We start from the raw sequence: 6,000 nt of genomic DNA on the forward strand, positions 1-6,000 counted from the left end.
AGCCTCCCCCAGCACTGGCTTTCTTACCAGGAACCAGAAGGAAACAAGTGGATCGTATGACAGCAACTAGCACTCAATTCCCCCTGGGCCAAGACACAAACTGAGCAAGGTGTGTGCATGGCCTCTTACCCATCTGATGTGCCCTTTGCTTTCTCCAGGGGCAAACATGACAATGACAGCTAATGACCCTTCTGCCTGGAGACGCAGCCTCAGGCCAGTCCAGGATGCGACATCAGCCTGGAGCTGGCAGCCATGCTGCAGCAGAGGCAGCAAAGAAAGATGGCAAGACCCAGGGCCCCAGAGGGCATGGGCAGTGCAGAAGCCTTGCCCAGCCACACTGCTGCCACCTTAGTTATGTTCTCAGGCTCCCTTGGGGTCTCCGAGAACCCGTCCTGTCCAAGCCTGTCCTCTGGCCGCCAGCACCCTGGCAGCTGCTCTGAACACTGCTCATAGGGCTGTACTCTCCACTGCTGGCCAGCAATTACTGCCTGCCAGACACTTTCATTGTTTCAGTTTGTGGTCTATATGGACGCAATATTATTCTTGTCCTTTCCTCCACCAGCTTACTAATTTTCTCTAAAAAACATGCAAAGGCTATACTTTTCTCTGTAAATATAATTTTTATTTCAGTGTCCACCAAAAGGCCCACAGTCAAACTTTTTGTGGTCCTTAAAAACAAAAAGCAGTAGAAATAGATAGATAGGTGGATAGATAGATGGGGGGGAGAGAGAGAGAGAGAGAGAGAGAGAGAGAGAGAGAGAGAGAGAGAGAAGAGAGGAGAGAGAGTGAGAGAGATTGAGGGCGATATTCATGGGAAAATAAGTCCAGGATCAGACAGTGCTGTGAATGATGCCATTTAAAATTATAAAGTTGAAAAGCTATTTTTGGATTCCAGCAACTCCAAAGGAATACAGGAAACATTTATTTTGGGTTGTTTTATTTCATTCCCACTCAATTTTGAGCATGGCTGCTTAAAGCAACATTCGTGGAAAGTGACACGGCTATTAATCACCAAGGCAGCTACTGCAGGCGCAGCCTCTGGGGGCCCGCGCCGCCAGCCTCCCCTGCGCTCCCTCTGGTCTCTTCTCCCAAAGGAGGCCAGTGACCTACTAAAAAGATAATTGCTTCCCATGTTTCCTTCTCTGCACCATCATTGCATCAGTCTGCTGTGAATGACATCTAGTCACATTGGAAAAGGAGAGCTGTGTGGCTGAGCCTGTGTTTTTGACCCATGGTGGCTGGGGGCATGAGATGCCGCACTGGCATCCCTGCCACCAGAGCTAGGGAAAGCAAATAATGCTTCTCCTTCCTTGCCAGGTGCCGAGCTCTGCAGACAAGAGCAGACTCCTTCCTGGGCTCAGGCCGCATTCCCTAGGGCCACCTTCTTTTTTGATGACTCAGCCATAGACCGGATTTCAGGGATGTCATGAGTGTTCCTGGCTATACCCCTGCATTCACCCCATTCCTGGGGGCCTACACAGTGACACTTCAACCTCCAAGAGGAGCACACAGCCCATCTCTTCTGGCCTTTCCTTCTCAGGGACACTCCTGGATACAGTAACTCAATGGGGACCGGGGATATCTTACAATGTAAGACATTTTAATGCCACTGATAAAACCCAGCAGATTCGGTCCATCTGGCTGACCAGGATGTAAAAATTCTGGATCCTTATTATCAAGTAATGTGTGGGAGTCACACACTTATCTAGCTCCCAGGCCTGAGTCTCACTGTACCCCAGCCCAACTGATCTCATCTTGGGGATTATGAAAGGGGCCAGGCAACACGTCACGTAACTCATGCTTTCTTTTATTGTTTGTTCTTAAAGTTGAGTGCTTAACAGCTTGCGCCCTGGACTCTGAGCAATCTGCATCTAAACATCAGGCACAACATGTCATGTTTACCATGTGTCACCTATCATTTCTCAAGTGGGTGACTCGATATATTTGCTATACGATGCCTTAACAGTGGCCTCAACTGTAAGCAAATATGCAAAATGGCCCAAGGAAGAGTTCTCAAAAAGCATGCATGCCTATGCCTGGTCATCTGAGTGACTACTTTGAAGATAACAATATGTAATATAATAACCACTGTTAATTTCCTATCATCTTGTTTTAAAATTCTGTATTGCTTTTATTGTCTTTTACATTCTCCTTAAAATAATAATAAAAAAAAAAAGGTGTAAGAGCATTTAAAAAAGTATTCCTGGTCCTGCAGCACTGTAACAAATAATATTTGTACCTTCCTAGCACCTTTTACCCTCCCAACACTTAAGTCTATCAACCCAAGCACAAACGGAGAGGACAAATCTGCAGGGACGCTGACAACACTGATGAACATGACAATTTATTTATTTGTTTGTTAGTTTCTTTGTGTATTTGCTACAGGGTCCCACTATACAGTTCGGACTTATAGTGATCCTCCTGTATCAGCCTCCCCAGTGCTGGGATTATAGGCGAGTGACACCATACCTGGTTTCAGGACTGGCACATTGTGCCTGGCATTCCAGGGCCAGTGTGGCATGTGGTATCAGGGATCGAACCCAGGACCTTGCACTTGCTAGGCAGGCACTTAGACTGCTGAGCTTTCTCTCCAACCTGAACATGACAATTTTTTTTTGAACATGACAATTTTTAAACATGGGATTTTTTTATATAGGGAAAGAAATGAGAGTTCACTGCTTTTTTGTATCAAAAAGTCTACACAGAGGTCAGGCAGTCTCCCCAAACCTTCAAACACAGACTCAAGAGCCCACATTGCCTTGGCCAGAGGGCAGCTCTTTGAAGAAAGACCACTTGCCATTCTTTTTCCTTTTCTTTTTTTAAAGGTCGTGCCAGGTCAGAAGCCCTGGAACATAAAATTCTCTGCAACAGAAGACCTGCGGGTCCAACATTGCATCTAGTAGGGCCTGACTACTATCCGAGACCACAAAGACCACTCCTCTTCCTTCCTTAGAGCTGGAAGAACTGCTGGGAAGAGCAGACGCCAGATTCCCAAGTGGTCAGGATCGCACCGTTGGCTAATGGGTGAGTGCACAAGGCCTCCACTATCCCCCCACTTCTACTGGGCGGTCATTCTAACACTGTAATCCTGCCTGCCCAGGAGCCGTGGGGTCACTCTGGGTCTGAGCCAATTCTAGGCTCCCCTTCACAGGCTCAGTTGCACAGACAAAACACCAAGGAACCTAGGAGCCTCCCTGCTGAGCCTGTTCTTTTCCTGTCTGGGGCCTTGTACTGTCCATAAGAGCCCACCTTGGGGCCCAGTCAGTGTCACACTCCTATTTCACAGCACAGGAGGGATGCAGAAGACAGAGCGGCTAAAAACCCAGGCTTTGGATCAAACATACTTGCTTTGCATTCAGACTCCAGCACCTGCCAATGTGTAATCTTATGTGAGCACACAAACTCCCTGAGCCTGGGGCTCCAACCTTAAATCAGCGCTGATCCTGGCAGCGTGGGCTAAGCGAGATAACGCGTTGGCCTTACACATCGTGAGTGTTCAAGGAACAGCAGGTGTCATCATCACAGTCACCACAACTGCACACTCCCCTTTCCATGAGTCTCTATGATTGCTTGGTATTTCATTCATTTTTAATCTAGGAAAGCCATTGCAGGATTTCCCACAAAGCTCTCATTTTGCTGTCTTTAATGCAAACAGTGTAAGACTTACTCTGTCTTATTAAAACTACTATAAAAAAAGAGCTTCAGGGTGAAAAGACCCTTTCTTCTAACTTTACATTAAAGATAATGAAATTGCTAAGAAAACTAGGTAAAACTATCATGTTGGAAAAGTGTGTGTATGTGCGTGTGCGTGTGTGTGTGCTTGTGCATCCGCCCCTTTTATGAATTCACGATCACCAGCCAGTTTTCTTCCCAAATTTCAGATAGAGACAAAGTAGAAAAAACACAGCCAAAGAAGGTGGTATGGGCAGAGCCTCCCTGCAAGATATGTTGCCATAGTTACAGGCCGGTTCTTTCCAGAGCCAATCAGCCAACCCTAGAGAGGTGGCTGAATGTTGTTCAGTCAGTTCCCACTCAAGAGAAATTAATTTACTTTTCAGAATTACAGCCTTAGCAATATCTATGAGTGAAGTGATGGTTAATGTTAGCTGCCAGAATTGTGATTCCTTGAGATTTTTCTTTCCAAAAATTGTATTCTAATGAACACAAAACAAAATTACAATAGTGGAAGATGTGGATCCATAAATTACAGCTAAGACTATCTGGGGAAGGCTAATTATTTCACTACTGAATTATTTTTGTATCTTAAAAAAAAATGTATGTGGAGCGAGACATTTTCCATCATTATCACCACTGCAGAGATCATACAGGAGCCCCTACACCTTAGCCACAACAGTGACTCTGCTTTCTTCCCTCCATTCTGTGGCACGTGTTGTGTGTGCCCTGCTTGCCCTGGCTCAAGAGCCAGACAACCCAAGGCAGAGCAACAAGCCTGGCAACCATGTGGACAATGAGAGGAAGAGGATAAACACTGAGCCCAACATTCCCCAGGTTCCCTTCACTGAGACTGAACACGAGAAAAGGCAAGCCAAGCCAAGCGATGAAGTAGTGTGTGTCCATCCTATAATGCCTCAGACTGTCTGCACACTACTCTCAATAATGTGAATTTCTTGAGATGCTTCAAGGTCAGCTGATGCCTCCCCTCCCACTCTCAACCCATAACCTTAAAGCTTATAAGGGTCCATGAGCTCCTGAGACAACAGCAGGCCTTTTCCACGCATAACCATGAGTGAAGTATAGCTCCATTTGTTTAGGTTTTCTTTCATCAATGTTTCGTAGATCTCAGCATGTAAATGTTATGCATATATTGTTAAATTTTCTAAACATTTCACTATTTATGAGTCAGATGTACAGATCACATGTCACATAATGTTTCAGTCAACTGCATTTATGATGGTGTTTCCAAAAAATGTCACTGCCTAGTGATGCCGTAGCTGTGCTACCCTGAGTTAAAACTCTATCATGCTTGCATAGTAAAACTGCCTAGAGACACAGTTGTGTGAACGTGCTGCCATCATTGGATGACTATATATGGTATTATATTTTTAATCTCAAAACTCTTGGGATTAATTGCTAATACATAGAAATACTATTATGTATACATTTTATATCATATGGCCTTGTTGAATTCAATTCTTTCTTCTAGGACTTCTGTAGATACTTTGGAATTTTTTTACCTAAACAACCATGTCATGGGAGTATAAGAAATCCTCTGTTACTTGCTTTCCAATCTACATGCTTTTTACATTCTTTTCTTGCTTTATTACACTGCCTACAACTTCCACCACTGTGCTGAATAGGATTAGCAAGAGTACATATCTTGTCATATTCCTGACTGTAGAAAATATATAGTCTAGCATAATTAAACATATGTAACATTTATGAAAATATTTTTAAAGTTGATTTTTGTAGGGCCAGCCAAATAGCTCAGCGGATTAAAGCACCTGCAAGAAGGCACAGAGGCTGGGGTTTGATCCCTGGGCTTGCCATGCCGGCCCCACCTGGGGACGCACCAATTGAGACTGAGCATGGTGGCGCATGCCTGTAATCCCAGCTCTCGGGAGGCTGTAAACAGGAGGATCACTACAAGTCCAATCTAGTAGTGAGACCCTGAATACCTCGTAGACCCTTCCCTAAAAATAAAATAAGACAAAATAAAATAATACAGTTGATTTTTAGCATCTGTGGGGGCATTTTTTCTATACTTACTTAAATAGAGCTTTTGTTATGAGTCTATTTTGTTTTCAAAGGATTTTCTATTCCAATTGATGACTATGTGTTTTTACTTTTTTAGCTTATAAAAATGGTAGATTTACTATTCAAAAGTCAATTAAAGATTGATTTTGAATAGTAAATGACCTTTGCATCCCTAGAATAAAATCTACCTGGTCATAATGCATACTTCCTTTAAAATATTGATAAATTATATTTCTTAATACTTTAATAAAATTTTTACACCTATGTTCATGAAAGATTTTGTTT

This window comes from Octodon degus, unplaced genomic scaffold (assembly GCF_000260255.1).
Source record: "Octodon degus isolate 3935 unplaced genomic scaffold, OctDeg1.0 scaffold00052, whole genome shotgun sequence".
NCBI lineage: Eukaryota > Metazoa > Chordata > Mammalia > Rodentia > Octodontidae > Octodon > Octodon degus.